This window comes from Amphiura filiformis, chromosome 20 (assembly GCF_039555335.1).
Source record: "Amphiura filiformis chromosome 20, Afil_fr2py, whole genome shotgun sequence".
NCBI lineage: Eukaryota > Metazoa > Echinodermata > Ophiuroidea > Amphilepidida > Amphiuridae > Amphiura > Amphiura filiformis.
Window position 1 is genome coordinate 12,726,183 of NC_092647.1, and position 25,842 is coordinate 12,752,024.

The 25,842-nt window shown below is 39.1% G+C and overlaps 2 long non-coding RNA genes across 2 annotated transcripts; both read right to left on the minus strand.

Moving 5' to 3' along the window:
* Positions 1-762: 762 nt before the first annotated feature.
* On the minus strand, positions 763-12,064 carry LOC140142925 (uncharacterized). Its single transcript, XR_011857604.1, has 3 exons — positions 11,996-12,064; positions 6,491-6,533; positions 763-1,287 (listed from the first exon to the last, which is right to left on the minus strand). It is a non-coding gene; the product is annotated as an uncharacterized lncRNA (long non-coding RNA).
* Positions 12,065-12,257: 193 nt separating this feature from the next.
* On the minus strand, positions 12,258-17,005 carry LOC140142926 (uncharacterized). Its single transcript, XR_011857605.1, has 3 exons — positions 16,881-17,005; positions 14,073-14,154; positions 12,258-12,321 (listed from the first exon to the last, which is right to left on the minus strand). It is a non-coding gene; the product is annotated as an uncharacterized lncRNA (long non-coding RNA).
* Positions 17,006-25,842: the final 8,837 nt, after the last annotated feature.

The following is a 25,842-nucleotide window of genomic DNA, read 5'->3' on the forward strand; positions in this document are numbered from 1 at the left end:
GTGATTTCAACTAAAAATGCATCTTCTCCTACAACTTACGTAGAACAGCGACCCCACTTGCACACATGCATTGTTATTACCCAGTGTCTATGTGGTGTACACAGATTTGTGGTCAAAGGTCATTAAGGGGTCACTTCCGGTATAAAACGAAAAACCTTCAAAATTTTTATTAGCTAAATAAAACATAGCACAGTAACGGTATGTTCACATATGATCTGCATTCACCCAATGTATATGTGGTATTTTTTTTATTTGGGGTCAAAGCTCATTAAGGGGTCACTTCCGGTATAAAACGAAATACCTTTAAAATGCATCTTCTTCCACAGATTCTGTAGGACAGTGACGCCACTTGCACACATGCATTGTTATTACCCAGTGTCTATGGGGTGTACACAGATTTGGGGGTCAAAGGTCATTAAGGGGTCACTTCCGGTATAAAACGAAATAACTTCAAAAATTTTTATTAGCTAAGAAATACATAGGAGAGTGATGGTGTGCTCACACATGAATTGTGTTTACCCAATGTATATATGGTATTTTTTTACTTGGGGTCAAAGGTCATTAAGGGGTCATTTCCAGTATAAAACGAAATACCTTTAAAATGCATCTTCTCCCACAAATTACGTAGGACAGTGATGCCACTTGCACACATGCATTGTTATTACCCAGTGTCTATGGGGTGTACACAGATTTGGGGTCAAAGGTCATTAAGGGGTCACTTCCGGTATAAAACGAAATAACTTCAAACAAAATTATCAGCCAAGAAAAATATAGCACAGATACGGTACATTCACACATGAATTGATGTTACTCAGTGTATACGTGGTATTTTTTTTATTTGCGGTGAAAGGTTATTTCCGGTCTGAGACAAAAAACACTTCAAAATGCCCTTCTGCCACAAATAACATGGCAAAGTGATGCCATGTGCACACATACATTGACATTAGCCAATGTCTATGGGGTTTCATATATTTTGGGGTCAAAGGTCATTAAGGGGCCACAACACGGCTGTGTTCGTGGTCTTAGACCACAGCTAAGTCTAGTTATAGTTCTGTTCTCTATAGACTATTTTAGTCTCAATTCCATGAGACTATTAATACCAAACTACCAAGCAGCCCTATGAATATTCGTAAGGAACGCTTCCTTTCTTCCGGTATAAGGTTGGCTAGCAAGTGGATGTCATCAAGCGCCCATCACCTCTATGGAATTCTCCTCTTTTGAGACAAACAGCTGCACCTCTTCTGTTCGACGCATTGTGATTTTGGTATGGCGAATATGCATGATCACCTGTGATAAAATGAAGATTTATGGAAATTAAAATTAATAAAATAACAGCTCAGTGGTTAACCCATCTTTCTTGGAATCATCAGGCTTTCAGTTCAAGTTTAACACAAATAACACAATACATAATATAGGTTTTTTACTCTTGTTACTCTCGTTAAGAGTTTAAGTAATGTTGTTTGTTTAAACTTGCATTTAATTAACAAAATTAAGTTCTTGATTTGAGATTAATGACTAGATATGATTTTTATTGTAGTTCAAATGACAAATATCAATGCAAATGCTGTTTATTTTTTCCTATATGATACAACCCCGAAGGTGGAGTGCATTATGATGGAAAAAAATAATGTGCAAGGGCATCAGTATTTTGACTGCTCTGTGCCATAAGTAGGTAAGCGCAATAGCTGCCCTGTGACCATTTTGGCAGTTTACACACAGTATTGTACTCATACTTCACATGGCAGCTATTGCACTTACCCACTTCTGGCACTGAGCAGTCAATTTGGCATTTGAACATCAACAAACTTGTTTCAAACAAGCCCCATACTAAATAGGGACGGGTACATGTAGCAATCAGTAACTATTGATGTGACGGGTCACATATTCTTTAAATTTTAAAAAAAGGTGAGGAATGGCATCCTGGGCAAGTGGCAAGAAATGGTGAGGTACTTAATTCCAGCACACTCAATTGGTCATAACCTTCCTGGGCTGTCTGGCAGGAATTACTGTTATAAAAATTAAAATTGTAATGACCAATTGAGTCAACATGATAACATTGGGTGCTACTTATGGGTGCACACCACCAAATAGATTTCCTATTCATTTATGTGTTAAAAGGTATGGAGGAATTGATCGTTTTCTCATTGTTAACCCTCCTGGTTCATTCAAAACACCCTTTTACCTAATGTTTATGATATCTTCTACAATATAACCAACAAATATTGGGTAGGTAAGCAGCTCAATGGTTCTTACAATAAAAACACTGATTTTTTTTACCAGCCATTTACCTTGGTGGTGTGATTTGGTGGTGTGGAATCTACAGGGTTAATTTTTTTTCTTAAAACCCCATTTTACATGATCTGCAGCCTTTCTCAACATATCTTGACCATTAAAAGCGAAATTATTCAAGTATTTATGCCGACTCAAATTAATGCAGCATGTGTATTGTTAACCATGTGCTATCTACTGAAGATAGTAACATTAAGATATGATAATCAGGCAGTAGTCAAGCAGCAAACTAAATTCCGTGGCCTTTTTTTGAAGACAATGTGCCACCTATCCTAACATGTTGTTTGGGTCCCAAGTAACATATTTATGCATGTTTACAAAAATCCAGATGCAGCAGATGGCGGCCATCTTGTTTTTCAAAATGGCGGCCATTTTTTCAATAATTTTCCAATATATTTCAAACTGACCTTCCCATTGTGAATTTATTGATACAATAGCAATTGTTTTAGGCCTAGGATATTATTTATGACATGTATGCACTAATATTGACGATTTTGATATTCAAAATGGCCGCCAAATTCAACTTGTTTCCTCTATACATACAATGAGCATTATAAAATATAAGTTTAAGCAAGTAACATGTTAATTAATATACCAACAGATATACAAACTCCACTACACTGCAAATACACACCACACCACCCCCACCCACCCACCCCCACATTCAAATGCTTACCTATAATTCACTCTCTATGATAACATTTTATTTTAAAATAGTTCCTGAATTTAAAATCTGTAACTTCCACCTTAAATGTCTTCATGCCTCCTCATCTGGATATGATAATAATAATTATGTTCCCGCTTAAGTTTGATGTGCCGGGCCAGCCCATACTCATACCCGAACCCTTAAGCCTAATCTTTACCCCGATCACCCCTAACTTGGTATCTAACTCATAGGCCCTAACCCTGTAGGCCTACCCTGTTAAACCTATATCGTACTCTGATATATCTATACCCAATAACATGTATCCTGTACTAGTACCCGAATGTCCTACCCTAATACCCTCCTCGGTTCACATAACCCTGTATTCTTGGTACCCCTAACCCAATCCCTGGCCAGTAGCACTACCCATCCCTGGGGCCCATAGACCCAGCCAAGGGACCCCTTAACACAACACCGGAACCCATAATCCACTGCCCAGTGGCCCATAACCTGATATGTTCTATAGCTAAATTTGATGTATTCGGACCAGCCCATAACCACACCCTTGGCACCCTACCCATATACTTTTATATTACCCTAAGTCTCTTACTCCAGTACCCTTACACAGTCCTCGGTACCCCTAACGCCATCCCTGGGACTCCTAAAGCCAAACCTGGAAACCCGAACTCCATCCCCAGTACCCTAACCCTATTACCGGGACACCTAACAACAACTATGGACCTTTAACTCCATTCTTCCTAGAACCTCTAGTCTAATCCCATCTTTGGTACCGTAACCCCACATCCGGTACCCCTTAACCCCTTTCCTGGTACCCATTACCGCAAGTTCCATACGCAGGGACCCCTAGGCTAACTCCATCTCCATTACCCCTAACCTTATTCCCTGGGACCTCTAACACCAACTTTGGGACTTTTAAACTCCGTTCCTGGAACCTGGAATTCTCGCAAGACCCATACAGACCTGCCAACTGTCCCTCATTTTGAGGGACTGTCCCTCATTTGGGGTTTTCCAAAGTGAAAAACAGGGACAGTCCTGCTTTCTGAAAATTTCAGTGATGGCAAATTTAAATGTAAGAACAGAAGAAAATTATGCAAATGTCACTTTAAAATTTTGCTATAGCATTCTCTTTAGTCTATTGTGATAAATTTAGACCTGCAAAACCTTCCCTGAATTCTGAAAATATTGCACACCTCAAGTCTTTGAATTTGTCGGTACCTGGTTTGTGTACATGTACACAATTTTGGCCTCAATGTCTCTCTTTCTTACTGCGCTAGGTTGGCAAGTCTGCCCATAACCCGTCCCTGGGATCCTAATCCCACCTTTGGTACATGCAACCCCACAACCTGTTTACCCTTAACCAATGCCTGGCACCCCTTACTCTGTTCTTGGTACCCATTTAATGGGCTACCCCAACCCTGGGACCCCTAATTCTATCACCATTACCCCTTACCCTGTTCCTGGAACCTCTAACACCAACTATGGGACTTTTAACTCTATTCCTGGAACCCGTAACTCCGTCCCCGAGACCCATGACCCATCCCTGGGACCCTAATTTTTCAATTTAATTCAAGTTTATCTGGTTTCTTCTCAAATATATACAAATTATTATTAAATACAGATAATTAAATACATTATAAATTATATATCCCATCTTTGGCTCCTGTAACCCCACATTTGGTTGATTGGTTCCCCATATTCAATGCCTTACACCCCTTACCCTGTTCCTGGTACTCATATCCCTAACCCTTGGCCTCCATCCCCATTACCCTATTCCCGGGGACCTCTAACACAAACTAAGTGACCTTTAACTCAATTCATGGAACACCAAACTCTGTCCCTGAGACCCGGCCATGAAACATCCCTGGGACCCTAATACCATCTTCGGAACCTGTTGGCCCACATCTGGTTCACCATACCCAATGCCCAGTACCCCTTATTCAGTTCCTGGTACCCATTTCTCCAACCCTGGTAGTACCCCTCACTCAATCCCCAGTCACCCATATCCTATCCCTTGGACCTCAAACACGCCTCACGATCATGCGACCCATTCCTGGACCCATGACCGGTCATCTCTGAAACCCCTAGCCCCTTCACCGGGACCCATAACCCGTTACCCTGTCCTCAGTACCCCTAGCACTTCCTCAGTGCACCTAACGCTGTCCCGGTACCCATTATCCAAACCCTGGGACCCTTTACTCCATCCCAATACCCCTCACCCTATCCAATATTTTTCAAATTGACCCTTCCCATTGTGAATTTATTGGTACAGTAGGCATTGTTTTAGGTGCCCTAACACCGACCATGGGACTCTCCCCATTCCTGGAACCCCTAACCTCATCCCCCCGAACCCCTAACCCTGTCATTGGTACCCCAAACCCCATTGCTGACACCCCTAATGTCACCCCTGGAACCTAGAACCTTCACCTGGATCCATAAACTATTGTCCCTGGGACCTACTGTACCCTTTACTAGTAGGCCTACTCTTTTATACCCCATCCCTGGTATCCCAACTCCATCCCTAGAAACCATTGAAAATTCCATCCCCCGGGACCCATAAACCATTTCTGGGACCACTCTGTACCTTTTACCCTGTTCTCAATACCCCTCAATACCTCTCAATGTCTGGCCAATGCCATATCCCTGGGGGGTCTTCCTGTTTGAAGGTGTACAGGAAGGTGCCACGGTTTTGGGGTACCTTTTTCAGCGATTTTGGTATATCGATGGGTGGGTTTTCAGTGGAGACCAGTGCAACCAACTGGGCACATTTGGGCAAAATTGTCCTTAAATGGTTCAAATTTTTTTGAAGAACCATGTACCCCCTGCTGCCATGTACTTATGGATGTAGTAATACAGCCTGTAGCCCAAACTAGCACCACCAACTGTTCTTGTATAAAGGATACCCATTATGAGCCAAGAAAATGTTTTTGATACATTTTTTGTGGCACTTTAAAATAATAAACGAAATATACGGGGGTGGAGGGGGTGGGTAAGGGTGTGGGGGTGGGGTGTGCATTTAGTATGGGATTTGTGTGTGTTATTATTTTAATATTCATGTCATGTGTCCAATCTCATATGTTACCAGATTGATGTAGGCTTGTTGTATGTTTGAAGGAAATAAATTGATTTCTGTGGCCATTTTGAATTTTTGGCGGCCATTTTGAATTTTTAAATCATTAATATTGGTGCTACTGCATGCCAACATGACAAAACTACTATAACAAGCCTAAAACAATCACTACTGTGCCAATAAAATCACATTGGGAAGGGCAGTTTAACAAATATTGAAATATTTTGCCAAAATGGGTGCCATTTTGAAAAACAAAATCTGGATTTGGATTTTTGTAAACATTTTGTATAAATATGTTACTTGGGACCCAAACAACATGCTAGGATAGGTGGCACATTGTCTTCATCAAAAGGCCACAGGCCTTAAAAACTGGGTAGTTTGCTGCCCGACTACAGTGCCTAATTTTTTGCTTCTCAGCCTTTCAGATGTTTTTAATTGAGTCACAGAACAGTTCAGTGAGTTGGACTTACCCATGAAACACAGCATCACAGATGGTCACATACATGGTCATATCTGAACAAAAACAAAATTGAAATCAGACAGATTACTGCAACTGCATTAATTAAACCAAACTCAGTCATGTCTCAGAGTCAGTAACTAGTACCTAGCCTACTTGACAAAACCCCAATTTTTCAGGTTAGGCTTATAGGCCTTAATTAATATCTTGTGCAAGAAGAATGGTCTTGACTAGCTGATAAATAATTACATGTACTTGGGCATGGTAAGAATACTTTTTCAGGTAAGCTTAAAGCCTTAATGTACGATTTCCTTCTAAATTTTAAATTTGAAGGAAATCCTTTAACTTTCAAAATTCAATCTGAAGCCATTTTTGAGCATATTTCCAAATCCCTAGCCCCCCCGCCCCATGTAATGCAAATTGCAAATTAGCAAAAAGCTTACCCCAAAACAGACAAAACAGTGGAATCTACAGGGTTAATTTTTTTTTCTTAAAACCCCATTTTACATGATCTGCAGCCTTTCTCAACATATCTTGACCATTAAAAGCGAAATTATTCAAGTATTTATGCCGACTCAAATTAATGCAGCATGTGTATTGTTAACCATGTGCTATCTACTGAAGATAGTAACATTAAGATATGATAATCAGGCAGTAGTCAAGCAGCAAACTAAATTCCGTGGCCTTTTTTGAAGACAATGTGCCACCTATCCTAACATGTTGTTTGGGTCCCAAGTAACATATTTATGCATGTTTACAAAAATCCAGATGCAGCAGATGGCGGCCATCTTGTTTTTTTTTTTTTGGCGGCCATTTTTCAATAATTTTCCAATATATTTCAAACTGACCTTCCCATTGTGAATTTATTGATACAATAGCAATTGTTTTAGGCCTAGGATATTATTTATGACATGTATGCACTAATATTGACGATTTTGATATTCAAAATGGCCGCCAAATTCAACTTGTTTCCTCTATACATACAATGAGCATTATAAAATATAAGTTTAAGCAAGTAACATGTTAATTAATATACCAACAGATATACAAACTCCACTACACTGCAAATACACACCACACCACCCCCACCCACCCACCCCCACATTCAAATGCTTACCTATAATTCACTCTCTATGATAACATTTTATTTTAAAATAGTTCCTGAATTTAAAATCTGTAACTTCCACCTTAAATGTCTTCATGCCTCCTCATCTGGATATGATAATAATAATTATGTTCCCGCTAAGTTTGATGTACCGGGGCCAGCCCATACTCATACCCGAACCCTTAAGCCTAATCTTTACCCCAATCACCCCTAACTTGGTATCTAACTCATAGGCCCTAACCCTGTAGGCCTACCCTGTTAAACCTATATCGTACTCTGATATATCTATACCCAATAACATGTATCCTGTACTAGTACCCGAATGTCCTACCCTAATACCCTCCTCGGTTCACATAACCCTGTATTCTTGGTACCCCTAACCCAATCCCTGGCCAGTAGCACTACCCATCCCTGGGGCCCATAGACCCAGCCAAGGGACCCTTAACACAACACGGAACCCATAATCCACTGCCCAGTGGCCCATAACCTGATATGTTCTATAGCTAAATTTGATGTATTCGGACCAGCCCATAACCACACCCTTGGCACCCTACCCATATACTTTTATATTACCCTAAGTCTCTTACTCCAGTACCCTTACACAGTCCTCGGTACCCCTAACGCCATCCCTGGGACTCCTAAAGCCAAACCTGGAAACCCGGAACTCCATCCCCAGTACCCCTAACCCTATTACCGGGACACCTAACAACAACTATGGGACCTTTAACTCCATTCTTCCTAGAACCTCTAGTCTAATCCCATCTTTGGTACCGGTAACCCCACATCCGGTACCCCTTAACCCCTTTCCTGGTACCCATTACCGCAAGTTCCGCAACGCAGGGGACCCCTAGGCTAACTCCATCTCCATTACCCCTAACCTTATTCCCTGGGACCTCTAACACCAACTTTGGGACTTTTAAACTCCGTTCCTGGAACCTGGAATTCTCGCAAGACCCATACAGACCTGCCAACTGTCCCTCATTTTGAGGGACTGTCCCTCATTTGGGGTTTTCCAAAGTGAAAAACAGGGACAGTCCTGCTTTCTGAAAATTTCAGTGATGGCAAATTTAAATGTAAGAACAGAAGAAAATTATGCAAATGTCACTTTAAAATTTTGCTATAGCATTCTCTTTAGTCTATTGTGATAAATTTAGACCTGCAAAACCTTCCCTGAATTCTGAAAATATTGCACACCTCAAGTCTTTGAATTTGTCGGTACCTGGTTTGTGTACATGTACACAATTTTGGCCTCAATGTCTCTCTTTCTTACTGCGCTAGGTTGGCAAGTCTGCCCATAACCCGTCCCTGGGATCCTAATCCCACCTTTGGTACATGCAACCCCACAACCTGTTTACCCTTAACCAATGCCTGGCACCCCTTACTCTGTTCTTGGTACCCATTTAATGGGCTACCCCAACCCTGGGACCCCTAATTCTATCACCATTACCCCTTACCCTGTTCCCTGGAACCTCTAACACCAACTATGGGACTTTTAACTCTATTCCTGGAACCCGTAACTCCGTCCCCGAGACCCATGACCCATCCCTGGGACCCTAATTTTTCAATTTAATTCAAGTTTATCTGGTTTCTTCTCAAATATATACAAATTATTATTAAATACAGATAATTAAATACATTATAAATTATATATCCCATCTTTGGCTCCTGTAACCCCACATTTGGTTGATTGGTTCCCCATATTCAATGCCTTACACCCCTTACCCTGTTCCTGGTACTCATATCCCTAACCCTTGGCCTCCATCCCCATTACCCTATTCCCGGGGACCTCTAACACAAACTAAGTGACCTTTAACTCAATTCATGGAACACCAAACTCTGTCCCTGAGACCCGGCCATGAAACATCCCTGGGACCCTAATACCATCTTCGGAACCTGTTGGCCCACATCTGGTTCACCATACCCAATGCCCAGTACCCCTTATTCAGTTCCTGGTACCCATTTCTCCAACCCTGGTAGTACCCCTCACTCAATCCCCAGTCACCCATATCCTATCCCTTGGACCTCAAACACGCCTCACGATCATGCGACCCATTCCTGGACCCATGACCGGTCATCTCTGAAACCCCTAGCCCCTTCACCGGGACCCATAACCCGTTACCCTGTCCTCAGTACCCCTAGCACTTCCTCAGTGCACCTAACGCTGTCCCCGTACCCATTATCCAAACCCTGGGACCCTTTACTCCATCCCAATACCCCTCACCCTATCCAATATTTTTCAAATTGACCCTTCCCATTGTGAATTTATTGGTACAGTAGGCATTGTTTTAGGTGCCCTAACACCGACCATGGGACTCTCCCCATTCCTGGAACCCCTAACCTCATCCCCCCGAACCCCTAACCCTGTCATTGGTACCCCAAACCCCATTGCTGACACCCCTAATGTCACCCCTGGAACCTAGAACCTTCACCTGGATCCATAAACTATTGTCCCTGGGACCTACTGTACCCTTTACTAGTAGGCCTACTCTTTTATACCCCATCCCTGGTATCCCAACTCCATCCCTAGAAACCATTGAAAATTCCATCCCCCGGGACCCATAAACCATTTCTGGGACCGCTCTGTACCTTTTACCCTGTTCTCAATACCCCTCAATACCTCTCAATGTCTGGCCAATGCCATATCCCTGGGGGGTCTTCCTGTTTGAAGGTGTACAGGAAGGTGCCACGTTTTGGGGTACCTTTTTCAGCGATTTTGGTATATCGATGGGTGGGTTTTCAGTGGAGACCAGTGCAACCAACTGGGCACATTTGGGCAAAATTGTCCTTAAATGGTTCAAATTTTTTTGAAGAACCATGTACCCCCTGCTGCCATGTACTTATGGATGTAGTAATACAGCCTGTAGCCCAAACTAGCACCACCAACTGTTCTTGTATAAAGGATACCCATTATGAGCCAAGAAAATGTTTTTGATACATTTTTTGTGGCACTTTAAAATAATAAACGAAATATACGGGGGTGGAGGGGGTGGGTAAGGGTGTGGGGGTGGGGTGTGCATTTAGTATGGGATTTGTGTGTGTTATTATTTTAATATTCATGTCATGTGTCCAATCTCATATGTTACCAGATTGATGTAGGCTTGTTGTATGTTTGAAGGAAATAAATTGATTTCTGTGGCCATTTTGAATTTTTAAGTGCCATTTTGAATTTTTAAATCATTAATATTGGTGCTACTGCATGCCAACATGACAAAACTACTATAACAAGCCTAAAACAATCACTACTGTGCCAATAAAATCACATTGGGAAGGGGCAGTTTAACAAATATTGGAAATATTTTGCCAAAATGGGTGCCATTTTGAAAAACAAAATCTGGATTTGGATTTTTGTAAACATTTTGTATAAATATGTTACTTGGGACCCAAACAACATGCTAGGATAGGTGGCACATTGTCTTCATCAAAAGGCCACAGGCCTTAAAAACTGGGTAGTTTGCTGCCCGACTACAGTGCCTAATTTTTGCTTCTCAGCCTTTCAGATGTTTTTAATTGAGTCACAGAACAGTTCAGTGAGTTGGACTTACCCATGAAACACAGCATCACAGATGGTCACATACATGGTCATATCTGAACAAAAACAAAATTGAAATCAGACAGATTACTGCAACTGCATTAATTAAACCAAACTCAGTCATGTCTCAGAGTCAGTAACTAGTACCTAGCCTACTTGACAAAACCCCAATTTTTCAGGTTAGGCTTATAGGCCTTAATTAATATCTTGTGCAAGAAGAATGGTCTTGACTAGCTGATAAATAATTACATGTACTTGGGCATGGTAAGAATACTTTTTCAGGTAAGCTTAAAGCCTTAATGTACGATTTCCTTCTAAATTTTAAATTTGAAGGAAATCCTTTAACTTTCAAAATTCAATCTGAAGCCATTTTTGAGCATATTTCCAAATCCCTAGCCCCCCGCCCCATGTAATGCAAATTGCAAATTAGCAAAAAGCTTACCCCAAAACAGACAAATCTGGTTATATACTATTCCACAATTTGTATTTTATCTTGCTCGGTGATCTAAATATAGTGCATCCCCACACAGTGTTTCTAGAGTATCTGTCATACATGTCAAATACAGGGTTAAAATTTGCTTAAAACCCCATTTTACATGATCTGCAGCCTTTCTTAACATATCTCGACCATTAAAAGTGAAATTATTCCAGTTTTAGTATTGATGCCGACTCAAATTAATGCAGCACGTGTATTGCTAACCATGTGCTATCTACTGAAGATAGCAACATTAAGATAATTATGATAATCAGGCAGGGCCTAATTTTTTGTTTCTCAGCCTTTCAGATATTTTTTAATTGAGTCACAGAACAAATTGAAACAAACATTAATACAGCCATACCTATTGTTAAGTAGGCAAAGCAATAGTTCAGTGAGTTGGACTTACCCATGAAACACAGCATCCCCTTTTAATGGCTTTTCTTGTTTGCGGCGGTTTTCTTGTAAATAGTCAAAATGCTTGTGGCTGAAAGCCTAAAATTTGGTTGTACATGATGTTTTGTTTGAAAAATTAATAAATGATCCCATCAAACAACCGTGGGTTCATTCAAAACACCATGTTACCTAATGTTTATGATATGTTCTTCCATTAACCAACAAATATTGGGTAGGTAAGCAGCAGCTGCCAGCTTGATTTTTTCGCAGTGACGCGTGTTGAAAAATATGTACATCCTGTCAATCTTACAGCACACTGATTATATGTAGTGGCGTCATCTGGTGAAGAAGAACAAAAAACGTGCCTCAAATTTCATAATTGTAACAAATGTAATCTTTTATGCTTAGATATTGAGAAAACCATCCACAAAGTACAGCTATCACAAAGATAGGCACATGAGCCTTCTTTTTGAAACTTTTTTTCCATTAAATCAATCCCGGTGTGGTTCTTACAATAAAAACACTGATTTTTTTTACCAGCCATTTACCTTTATGGTGTGATTTGGTGGTGTGGAATCTTATATAAGTGTCTGTGGCAGGTATGGATGTGCTGGATGTACCTTGCCTTTCCTTGCCCAGGATCTGAGCAAGATTTAATCTGAGCCATTCCTCGCCTTTTTTAATATGCTACCTTGCCTTTTACCTTTTCTCGCCTAGCCTCGCCAAATATGAGCACTTTCTTGTCTTTGTGGGTTTCTAGTGTTTGGTCTGGCCGGGTCTGTAAGCTGTAGCCACTACAGTATTTACTCGTGGTGATGTTGCATTTTCAAAGAGGGGGCATTTATTAGGTCTTTTTCACAACGGTAATTCAAGAAAAAATAGGTAAGCTTAAAAATCACACCAAAATGACTAACTATATTTGGACTTCCGGTTCAAATGTTTCGGTTGAAACAACTGATGGGGCATTGATGGGTGGGGGGCAAAAATAGTGTAAATACGGTCTATAATACGTTCAATATCTAGTTCAATAGCCCGTTGAATGCAGGGGCTCAATAATGTTAAAATTGTAGTGGATTTATTATACTGCAATAAGGCCAAAAAAAAAAGTTGTTTGTTTGTCCTCCACTGCCCGCTCCTCAGATCAAGGCCTGACCATTTTTTTTTTAATTTATTTTTATAAAAATAAGTAAAAGTCAACATTTTTCAAATTTGGAGTATCTCTGGACCTAGCTAGAGCTAAATACTAAGATCTTTCATGGTTGAAAGTAAAAAAAGCCCCCCAAAACATTTTGTGTCTTCAATATGCAAAGTTATAACTTTTAGTGACTTCAAAATACATTGGATATAAAATCATTAAAAGACTATGACATGAACACAAATTATAACTTTAACTGCATATTAAATACACAAAATGTTTTTTTTTTAAGTCACCATGAATGATTGTAGCATTTAGCTCTAGCTAGGTCCAGGAATACGCCAAATCTGGAAGAAACAAAAAAATATCCGCCTGCCCACACGTCCTCTTTCAAAGCTGTGGAGGACAAACAAACATTTATTTTTTGGGGGCCTACCTAACAATTGATTTATATTTTATACGCTAAATACTGGATAATCTGGCTCACTATAAACACGCACATAGAGTAGTGAAGTAAAAATAGTCCTATAGTAAAATAATAAACTAAGCACAATTTTGATTTATCATTGCCCAAATCAATATAAAATTCAAATAACATGGTGAAGTTTTTAACATGGTGAAGTACATGATTTAGGCCTATAATTATGTCAACACTATTATAGTTGATTGTACGAACAACATAATTTTTTTCTAACTCCTTTTTCTTTCATGGCAAGTTTCTTTGAGACGCGAATCAGAAATTCATAATATAAATCTTAATGACCAATAGTCTTAATGACCAATCGTCCCCTATTTGGGACAATGGTCGAGGCCCTTGTCGAGGTCCAATGACCTTTAACCTTTTCCCATCGCTCCAACATGATATGGAATCTATATCAGTATCAGAGAGAGCACAGAGATTGCCCGGGGAGAGATTGCCCCCCCTGCATTACTGGCTTGCTTTTCAATTTCTTACCTCTGGAAACCTCGAAGTCTGTAACTTGTGATCGATATACCGCCATTTCTATATACTTCCTTCTACATTAAGGTTCTTCTAGCTGTAAAATCAAAAAATACAAATTAACAAAGAATAATGAAGAATTAAATTTTACACTCCTGTGTAATAAAATAAGATTTATTCCTATTACTTGGCAATTAAAGCAATGTTCAACGGTTTTAGTCACAGGTTTTAAGAGCCTATGCATATGATCCTAGTCCCAATTCTGCTACGAAAAAGGAAATACTCCTGCTGATCCCTATACAGTCCAACCTCTTTTATACGCCCATGATGGGACCAAGCATTGTCCGGATAAGTGAAAAATCCGGATTTAAGTGAATTACATGTAGGCCTAATTCTGCATTGACTGACCAAGTACTGAAATTGGGAAAACAAAAGATTGTTTCAACACTAATAGATATGTCATTCCTGGCATTCAGAGCATGGAATTAAGGTGTCAAATTATCAAAAACATGTTCTCTAGTGAAGATTTCTAAGCCGGATAACAGAGAGATCCGGATAAAAGAGGTCCAGATAAGAGAGGTTGGACTGTACTGATAAGTTGACAAGGATTTACAAGCATGTCCACTAATTCAACAATAGTCGTGTTCACATTTTGAGTTACACCCGGCGGCGTAAAGTTACGCTAACATTGATAAAAATTCCACAAATTTATTCGCTACGGAACTCCTACCGCGTGTCCACACCTAGCCTACTCCTAGCCAGGGTTTTCTTTAAGCATTTTGCTGAAGGGTATTTTCAAATTTTTTGACCCTTTCAATTGTGAATTTTTCCTCTGAAGGAGTCAAAACATTGCCCAAGGGGTATTTTTATAATATTATTTTTGAAGACATTTTTAACAATATGTGTGTTTTTGGAGCCATAGGCGTAGATCCGGATTGGGGTGGTGGGGATCTCCCCAATATTTTGCCAGGGGGATGGTCCATACAATCATCCCCCAATGTTGACGCCTGTATGTGGGTTTCGGGGCCAAATTAACCTCATATTTGGCCATTTTAGCCCCAAAAGTGCAAATTTGTGCGCGCTTCTCGCGAATTTATTCCACTTTTGCACCATATTTCAACAGTTAAGCTTCAAAATGGCAAAATTTGTTGTACCATAAACTTATTCTTTCTCCATAAGGTGCTGGATTCACTATACTTCAAGACACCCCCCCCCCTCCCTCCGAGTCAAAAAGAAATCTACGCCACTGTTTGGAGCAGTGGCGGATCTAGAGCAGTCAGAAGGGGGTGGGGGCAATTTTAGAAGAAAATAATAATATTTAAAGATGCCCCCTGAGAAGTAAGAAACTTTTGCAAAATGAAGACCTAATTGAAGCAATTTGGTGGATCATTTTGGCAATATAAATGTGTAAAATTTTATTTTAAAAAAGCCGAACATTTGTGAAATGAGCAGTCCATGGAGTCTTGCGTGGACGGCAAGTTTTCCCTATTATGGTAGGCCTATAAATTGTGTTAAACATAAATTGGCAAATGTCGAAAGCAGAAGTGAAAGTGGCCATTTGTTTATCAACTACGCAGGGTGATGTTCCCCCCTTAGAACTTGGAAAATTTTGCAAAATGAAGACCTAATTGAAGCGATTTGGTGGACCATATTACTGTGTAAAATTTAAATTTGAACAGTTGAAAAGCTGAAAATTGTGAAATGCCGGTCCATAAAGCCTTTTGTTGTCCTACATATCGGGAGTATAGGTCTTAAATGCCAAAAGCCGAGAATAAATACACAATATCAGGTGTTTCTCTATTCAATTCTTGCAATATCTGAACGCGTACGTTTTCAAGATTTTGTACGCATTGGACTTTGGAACTAGGGATTTGTGCTTTTGTGTTTTGTGCGTTAAAGAAAACCCTGCTCCTAGCACTATGCCGACCAGATCCACCAAGCATTCACTTCTGGTCGGTGTAAACATCGACTACCACTTCCAGTGTTTCTGTGACCTTTTTCAACCATGCATTATGTAATGTCTTAGTTCCAACCAACAAAAGGTGAAACTTACACCGGGTGTCAGGAGTAGCAGCGTTCACATTGCAACTTATGCCTGGTGGAGGTTACTCCCAACTCGCTACTCCTGACTTTTGTCAGGAGTAAATCGTTGGAAGTACGCCTGGCGGAACTTACGCTGACCATCGTTCACACTGCCAGTACTCCTGGCAACGCCTACCGCTACTCCCAGCAACTTACGCAGGCCCCTGGGGGGTCACTCCCATTGTGGCCTGTACACCATCCGCGATAATGAAAACGCGTAAAAAGGGTAGTTTTTTGTGGGTAAGCACAATAAGCGAGTAGCAAAATTGCAATTGCTAATACGCGGAAATGAAATTTAGGGTATGGAAATTTGATGCAAGGAATAAAATCCGGTTAAATCCCTGTTAGGGTGTGAAAACACTTGTTTAGGTTATTGTTTTAGCCAAGGGTTAAATCCTTGTTTAGGGTGCTTTTCAAAAGTTGATTATCGCGGATGGTGTACAGGCCACAATGGGAGCCCCCCCAGGCGCCGCCAAGGTCCACCGGCGTCGTCCGACAACGTGAACACAACTAATAATCATCCTTTTCAGACTATTTACAAATTGACCTCAAATGACCTTTGACCTTAGTGACCTTGAATACCACCATTACATGCAAGCTCTCATATCGTTGCAATTGGATGTAAAGTGTAAACTATTCATTAGATACATGTACCAGATTTGTTATTTTCAGCCTATTTACAAGTTGAATTGTCAGAACTAAACCAGATGAATTCTCGTGTCTTTCTTGTTCTTTACTCACATAACTGGGTATTAATCTTAGATCACAAAATTACTTCACAAGGGCAGTGGTTCAGCTCTTCTTCTTCTGCAGTGCAAAATGGGGCAATTTCTTTCTAGCCATGCTATAGAAAACTGGTGAAAAACTGGTGAAACTTCGATGACAATTAACATGATGGTTTTTTTTTTTTTAAAATTGTCCTTGCTATCCGCAGCCCGTAGCCAAATGTCTAAGGGCGCGCACCACCAACTTGCTATAATGTAAATCGTGTAAAAATCGGAATTTTGACAAATGAAATAAGGGGGGGCTAACTCATCATATTTTACAATATTGCTATATATAATAATAACAAGTGACTATAACTTTGGAATTTAGAGTGCTCAAACCCATTACATAAATAATTATATATTTTTTTTATCTAACTTTATATGAGTGCCTTTTTAATTAATTTATTTTTTTAATCTTCCAAAATTTGAGAGCTTATAATTAGCAAAAAAATATTTGTCTTTTATAATTGTCACTGTGCATGTCAACTTACATTAAAGGAGGATTTCGTGATCCTAGCATCCTCTTTTTATGACATTTTGCAATAGATATCTACGAAAAAATTTCAGTTGCTTCCAATTTTGCGTTTGCGAGTTATGCATGATTTAGTGTATTACACTGCACTGCTCCATAGGCCACTGTTGTAATTTCGTTCTGGTATACCAGTCCGAAGGAAATTCAAATTTGGTGATATTTTGGCTAAACAAATTAATCTGCAAGAACTTTTTGGTACATATGGGGCTGTGCAATCCCGGGTGTACAATAATTATGATTTCCAAACAGCGTGCCAAAAATCGCTTGCCCCCTCTCTCGGCCTGCCAAAATTGCTTGCCCCACCCCTCTCGGCCTGCCAAAAATCTTTGCCCCCCCCTTGCACATGCCAATTTGCAAACTTTAAATGGTCTATATACACATGTTGCGAGCGTAGCGAGCAGGAAAATTTGCAAATTTAAGCGTTTCCATACGGTTTCCCTACGGAGGCTACGCCTTTTTAGAGCGCTTTTATTTAAAAGGCCCCCAAGAACGCTGCGGCAAAAAATCTCTTGCCCCCTCTCAGCTTGCCAAAAATTGCTTGCCCCCTTTCGACTCGCCAAAATTTCTTGCCCACCCAATTTTGCCCTCCCCAGGCCTTCATGTGCTTTACAGATTATTCCAATTGAATGAACACAGCCTGACATAGGCATAGCATGACAAATTTGTGCGTACACTGCGCGATATACGCCACCTTGTACGACTGTTCATGCCTAACACGGACCCATCCATGCCAATGCACTCATGATTGGTTGGTATTGTATGGTATCCATTGTGCGCTCGACCGCTCATGTTGTAGTTTGAAATACGCAATATAGGATGATGATCGCAGTTGCATTGTGTACAGCTGTTGAAAGCTGCATTCATTCAATAGAGGCTGTCAGTGTGACGTCATATGCCGCCATATTGTGGGTACACGCTGCGATTGTCCTTCGATCTCCATGTGTGATGATGCATGATAACAGTTGCATGGCAAGCTGCGCCCTGCGCGTAGTGTCCGATGCATTAACACGCGTATCATTTGTACCCACAAGATGGCGAAAGGCTGACGGCGCGGCATAATTCCCAATGTAAACAATAACATGAACAAGTGGAATAATTTGAGATATTTGAATTAATCTCAACTCCCTCAAACAAATAGCTTGCCAACTGCATCGGCACTAGCTTTGAAATTGAAGTTCAGCGTATGTTATGTTGGCTTATGCCCCCAGCATACTTTCCTGCCGCTGGCAAGCGGCAGGGCGTTTCAACCAATGACAAGCCTTGATTGTGTATGTTTGTCTGCAATGCGTGTGCGCCACGCCGCTCAGCGGCAGGGTAGTATGAAACCAGCTTTAGCGTGGTTTCTTGTGTGCACATAATTTTATGCGGCACATTGATCGCCCGCATAAAAGTATGTACATGCACCAAGTAACGCTCTGTCCGGAACACGCGTAACTTCAAAGCTAGTGCCAGTGTCTCGAGGTAGATAGACTATAGATAGTGTCACACATGCATGGTGAAACTAAAACCATGTCCATGAATGATGAAAACAATCAATATTATTTTGTATTTTATAGTATACTGTCATGACTGTACACTGTCACTGCACAGAATGTGCAGTTCATGTGTTACTGTAAATAGGCTAAAATATACAGGGTGTATACTTACTTTGCTTAAATCAAATCTGTTTTGTGCATCGACTGTCAGTACATGGTTACAGATTTGAAGTCGCCATGTCCGTACATACATGCATGGATGTATCCTGGAGATATTTTTGCCACTGAGCAGCGACTTCTGATTCAGAAAGTGACGTCGAACGGATCTATCCAAATAACATGGCGGGTGCGGGTTGACTATTGTATACGTTCTTAATTGATTGAGGATTAAGCAGTTTAATTTGAAATGAATTCTAGATGCTTTTACAGCCATTGCATATGTTTAAAATTCTACAAAAATGTTTACAAAAAATAAATTTCATAAATGATTGAAAAAAAAAAAATGTTTGTACAAAAACATAAAAAATTAGGCCCCATGAAAATATTACGGCAGTACGGGGAATTTCGAAATCATCAATTTGGCGACACAAAATATCGGGAGTTATTGATAACAACATCATCCCAAAGACAGACAAATAATACTGTTTTATAATCAAATTTGATATTTTTGTGACATTTTTACACAATTAGTATTTGCAGTCGCTCAAGTTAATATATTGTATCGTAGTTTCTGAATAATAAAGGCCACTTTTAATGATATCATCGAATTTCATATGAATGCCCTAAGTCGCCATCTATACTTTGAACGTAAATAGTATTTAATACGCATTTTCTAATAAAACATTCTTTCTCCCTAATTTCTTGAAAAAACCTTACAAATACAATATAAAATCTTCAATATAATGACATTAGTTGGCAGAAGTAACATGACTGAAAAATAATAGAGATTACGTGAGATACACGGAAGTGAAAATTAGGGCGTATGCCTTAACTGCTAGTCAACTTACAAATCGCGAGTTGGGGCATTTTTGAATGCCCTAACTCGCTATTTATAATAATAATTGTAATAATAATAATAATGACAATAATAATAATAATAATAACAGTAATAATAATAATAATAATAATAATGACAATAATAATAATAATAATAATAGTCAAAACAAAAACAAAAACAAAAACAAAAATACAAATATAAATACATAGAAATGGGCTATAGAGGGCAAAAATGATGTTTCAAATAGATATAGGGTACCTTGCATACAGCTGACTGGAAGCAGCTCGCGATCATCCTCCAGAGCATCACCTTTTAAAAAAAAATCGCTTGAAAAATGAGACAATGCCAGCCAAAAAGGATGTATAAGTTGTGTTTCTTTTTACCCCACCCCTTTTTTTTCCACTGTTTTGTCTATTATGGCAATTTTCTTTGTTTGGTGGATTTTGATAGTTTAGATGGTTTAGGGACCCATTTCTGAAGTAGTTATTACCAGAATTGTATGTTTTAAAACAGGTTGAGTTTTAAGCTCTGATTTAGAGTGTTCAGCCTAAGAGCTGTTACGCACCCATCCCTACTAATATTTTTATGTATATCTTCAAATATAATTAACCAAATCTACACAGTTATGTCATAGAGTGTTTCACTCATTTTTTTTTCTACAAATGTTTTTGCTTTAATTAATATGTATCTTGTATCTATATTATTATTATATGTACTTTATGATAATCAGGAAAGAAGAACACATTGTGCTTGGACTGTTTAGTCTATTTCTTCTTTCCTGGATTGTCATTTAAATTGCTTTTAATGTTTTTTCATGTTTGTAATTTATGGCAATTGAAATAAATATTATTATTATTATACCCGCAAGCTTATTATGCCTGCGTGTAGTACTTTTTAATACTTAAGTAAAATTTGGATTTTCATTGAATCACCTGCAAAACAAAAATTTGTTGACCCTGTATAGGTAGGTTTCCCCTATACTCAATGACACCAAATCAACCACGTAGCGTCATAGGGGCACCAGGGGAGGCATGCCCCCCAATTGATTTGAAAATTTAGAAAATCCCATAGGAAAATTACCCAAAAAATGGCTTGTGCCTCTCACAAATAGGACGACTCAGGCTACACTACTGCACCAAATGTTATAAATGTCTGAAATTTCAGAACATGCTTAATTGATCATTGATAGGGTGTAATTTGACACACTTACTAACACGCCCCCTACACGTTTTCACCGACAACCGGGGACTCATATTGTGTGTGTGGTTGTTAACAGTGAAACCGTGAACCCCCACACATGTACACAGACGTATCATAACCCAAACATGGGACTTCTGAGATACATGTATTTCACCGCTAACCATGGACCTGGTATTACACCCAAGATAGAGGACCCCACCCCATATGCAAAGTTATGCTGTATAGCACCCTCTGCCGCTGTCTTATGACTGTGGACGTCCACATTTCGTAGTGTGTGTGTTTTTCACTACATAAATGTGGACTCAAAGTCCATATTTGTAGGTGAAAACAAACAGAGTTTTGTATGCAGGGATATTGCTGTAAAAGGGCCCATTAGTTTTATTAAAATCCATCATTTGACCTCTGATGACCTTGAAAAATTTTCAATTCCATCACTCATCATATTCACTTAGTTGCAAAAAAAATTCATGAAAATACAATAAAATCTTTTAGTTACTTGACCTCAAATGACCTTCAAATTTTGTCAAGCATATTAATATTTGAAAGTAATTTAAATTAAGCTTCAACTCTATGTCAGCCAATGTTGTTAGCTCTGACGTTTTTCTTGGAAACAGCTAGTGACCATCCTGATCTGATAACGTCACACTAGATGACGTTACCAAAGTTAGAAAATTCCTGCCCCTGGTGCCGCTGGGTTTGATCAGGTTGTCCCACAAAGGATCTAATTCTAATCCTGTGTCTTGGTTCAATGAAGATCTATATAGCTTGCTTCTTGATCTGGAGAGCTTCCAGGACTCTCTTGGGAAAGTTTTGTTTCTTTCTCCAGTACTTTCATATTATCCAAGAGAAACATTGGATCAAGCTAATTACAATATCGGCTGATGACGAGGAAGTTCCTCAAAAAGGCTCCCAGTAAGCGAAATAAAAAAGGAGTGTTGAATTTTAATTTTAATTACTTTAATTTTATTACCACTACATATACGGCGTAGAAGTGACGTCATAATCGGATTAACTACCATAGCAATGGATGAATACAATTTTTGAATTTTTGTACCGTGCTGCACTACATACAGGCAGGTTGCACTCATCACCTGTGCATGTCTGCAATCATAGATTGAATACAATACCACTCTTTTCAATGATACTTATCTGACAGGTGCGAGTGACTAGCATTTCTTTGACATATATGGTTCAATGCATCGGTACCGCATGAACGTTGTAGTGCGGGGCAATATATTCAGAATTGTATTCATTCATTGCTATGGTAGTTAATCCGATTAACTACGTCACTTTTATTACATATAAATCTGCAATTCTATATACTAATATTAAACTCACCAAATTTCCTCACAATAGGATCAGGTTCAGGTTCAGCATGCCAAATGAGCCATAGACATTTCACTTGATAGCCATCCCTCTAGTGCACACCATACCATTTCTTCAATTCCTGATGTTGTCAACCCATTCTGACCGCCTCCTTCCTTTTCATCCCTAAGCAGCTTCAATAGTTGATAGGACTCGGCTGTCTGTCACTTCTTCGTTTCCAGTATACCATACATATTTCAGGCCAGCTTTCTCTTCTTCCTTCCAGAAGTCCTTCCTTCTCTGGGACTCTGATGGTTTTCCTAACCCATTTGTTTGTTTTTCTTTGCCTCCAGCACACTCTCAGAACTCTTCTCCACAGCCACAGTTCAAGGACTTGGATCATCCCCTCTTCTTTCTTTCCCAGTGTCCAACTTTCACAGAGTAAATAAATAGGATAAATTGGTACCAAAAACAATTGAAAATCCAAGGTAATTCACATTTGCACTTTTTTGCATCCGAATCTAGTCCAAGTACTTTGGTTTTTATATATTAGCCTTGCTGTTTCATTTTTGTAGTAACACACACAACATTCAAGGCTTTGACCTAATGGTATTGAAAGAGCTCAAAGTCAATATTATCTCTACTTAGAGCATGGTGTACATTGATGAGAAAATTGGTAACTCAGATTTACGCAAAAAGGACATGCCAAAATGGGGCATGATTTCAATTGAAAAGTTTCCAAGGTGTTCTCACCATTTGAGTTTATGTACTAGGTATCTATAATGAAGTTTAAAATAGCTAGGATGATAGCATGGAGTAGTAGAGCGGAAAAGTCTGGTACTTTTCGTATTACAGTAACTTACATTGTACACAATGTACTTTGTCTGCCCAAAAGAAAGGACCAAATTGAGATAATAAACTATACATAACACAAACAAAAATTTTTTAACCCTCATTCAACAATAGTATACAATAAACCTTAACGGGGATATGCAAATGAGATTCAAACTATAGGCTGTTTTTCAACAAGTCACAAATTGAGCAAAAAATGGGTTTTTAAAGAAAATTTACAGTAAACACACTGTCACATTGATTTAACTGTAAGCTTATAAGATGGCTCAATTTAAAGAGCATTTTGACCTCTTTCACCATTACAACCTGGGCACTTGTAATTTGTAAGTTCTAAGGATTTTGCATGTTTTGGTTCTTGTCCCTGTTTGCGTCATCAACCCCGACCATTCATATCTTGATGACCTACAAGAGCACTCTCTCCATCTCATGTAGTGAGGCAGATATGCGACACAGGTCAAGTGATATGTTCTCTACTGGCAGAAATCATCAAGATTTGTACATAAGGTATGCCGATTTCAAAAACCTGCGGCTACATTTAAACAAATAAAACCATGCAGCTGCACTTCCTCTTATATGTTTTTTCCAATTTTTATTATTTTTTCCCCTTTTACAATTTTGCCTCACCCCTCCCCCTAGATTGTGGCCCCTGGGCCCAGCCCACTGCACATTGTGGTAAATCTGGGCCTGTGACTCTGTATAAGGCCCCATGTCCTTTCACAGCAAAACAGCTGGTCAGATTTATTTTGTTTCCTTTTGCAACCAGCACACCTTATAAAACCCCTATATGTACACATTCTTATGATTTCTGCTACAAGTGAACATATGTGATGCGATCAAGCAAAATCAGTCGGAACTCGCAAATAATAAATTTTCAGTTTCTTATAGGATAGTAAATAGCATTTGCAAAGCTGCATTTTGCAGAAAACCCCATTGAAATTGAACAACCAGTTCCAAAGGTATGAGTAATTAAAGAGTTTGCAAAACAATAGGAAACAAAAGGCAATACTGCCTTTGTTTGGATATATTTCAAAATCAATATTTCCGAGTTCTGCCTGATTTTGCTTGATCGCATCACATTATGTCACCTATCAGTCCCACTAAGGTGAAAACTTAATTTTGACAGAAATATCAGTTGTCACTTTCTGCCATAATATGAGGCAGGGTACAATCACTGACATTGCTGCAAATAGCCTTGCTGAAAAGGGTTTGTCTCAAAGTTGCATTTGTTATGATTTATAGTGCCAAACTTTTGTCTTGGTGAAATCGGTAGGTTGATTTTTTTCCTCTAATATTTGCTTTGTATAATTTTTACAACACAATCAGCAATTATTTAAATCATCTGCCGAAGAATTATTAGATTAATATTTGAGCTGTTATACTAATTTAGCTTGAAGGTTTGATCAGGGGGAAAAGACAAAATAAGAAAGATGTGTTCTGCAACCAATGAGACAAACCTTTTTCTTGGCCCGAGTAACTTGCAAAATGTGAAACAAATATAAACCATGGTATGTTTTTGTTTTTATTGACTTTCAATGGCAACATGTGCTTTTTTAGACTGTTTCTTCACATGTGCAATACTAGCAATAACAAAATATTGTACAACATATTATTTCACAAATAACATAAAAAGTACTCCTTAAAATGTCTTTTATAAATCATCTTTTGTCTAAAGTATGATTTGAAGCTGCTAAATCAAGCAAGAAATGATTATATAAAAGTTTACATGTCACAGAACACTATTTGAGAATCTTCCAACTTCAGTGTTTTAAAATGTACAAAAGTATTTGAACAGTCCTTTTAAAAAAAGCCATGTGATAACAGGCTTTGCCGTCTGGATTTTAAAGGCAAGTGGTTAATCACTCGCTACCATTATGTTTCGAATTTTCACAAATATCACTTATTTGGGTATAATCAAGTAGAGCGCCTGTCTTAAAACAGTATTCATGTGTTTATGTTGAAATGAGCGCAAAGTGCGCTAAATTTTTTGATTTTACCACTCTGCTTGGAGGGGACACAGAATCGATTAAATGCTGAATTGACTGGTTCGATGGCTGATTTTGGGAGACTCGCAGCGAGTGATATTTAGTGTTTTTGGTGAGTGGAAAATCGCTCACTAGAAATCGAGTTTGGGCAAGCAGTGGCGAGCGAGAGCATTCGCTCGCCTCGAACGGCAAGGCCTGTGATAAGTATTTTATGTCTAACTGTTCAATGTAACTGGTGATTGCAATCCAACTCAATAACATGATAGAGGATATTCACTTGACTGCCACCTTCCACCAAGTTGAATCATTTACTAGTACATGTTTACATATACTCCCAAAACATATAGCACGACAACACAGCATAATTTTATACAATGTTGTTACCTGCCAAAACAATGTGACGTGTGTGTGCCTGTTTATTTGCAGGGCAAAGTTTGTCAATGTTTTAAAGTGCTGGAGAACCGGCTTTGCATTTTAAATGCAAAAGGGACAAGCTAATATTTCTGTGCTTGAGCAGAAAGTTCTTTGCAATTTCTTTCTTTTCAGTGATGGTCCACTCCTTAAAGAAGTGCTCCCGACCAACATTTGGGTCA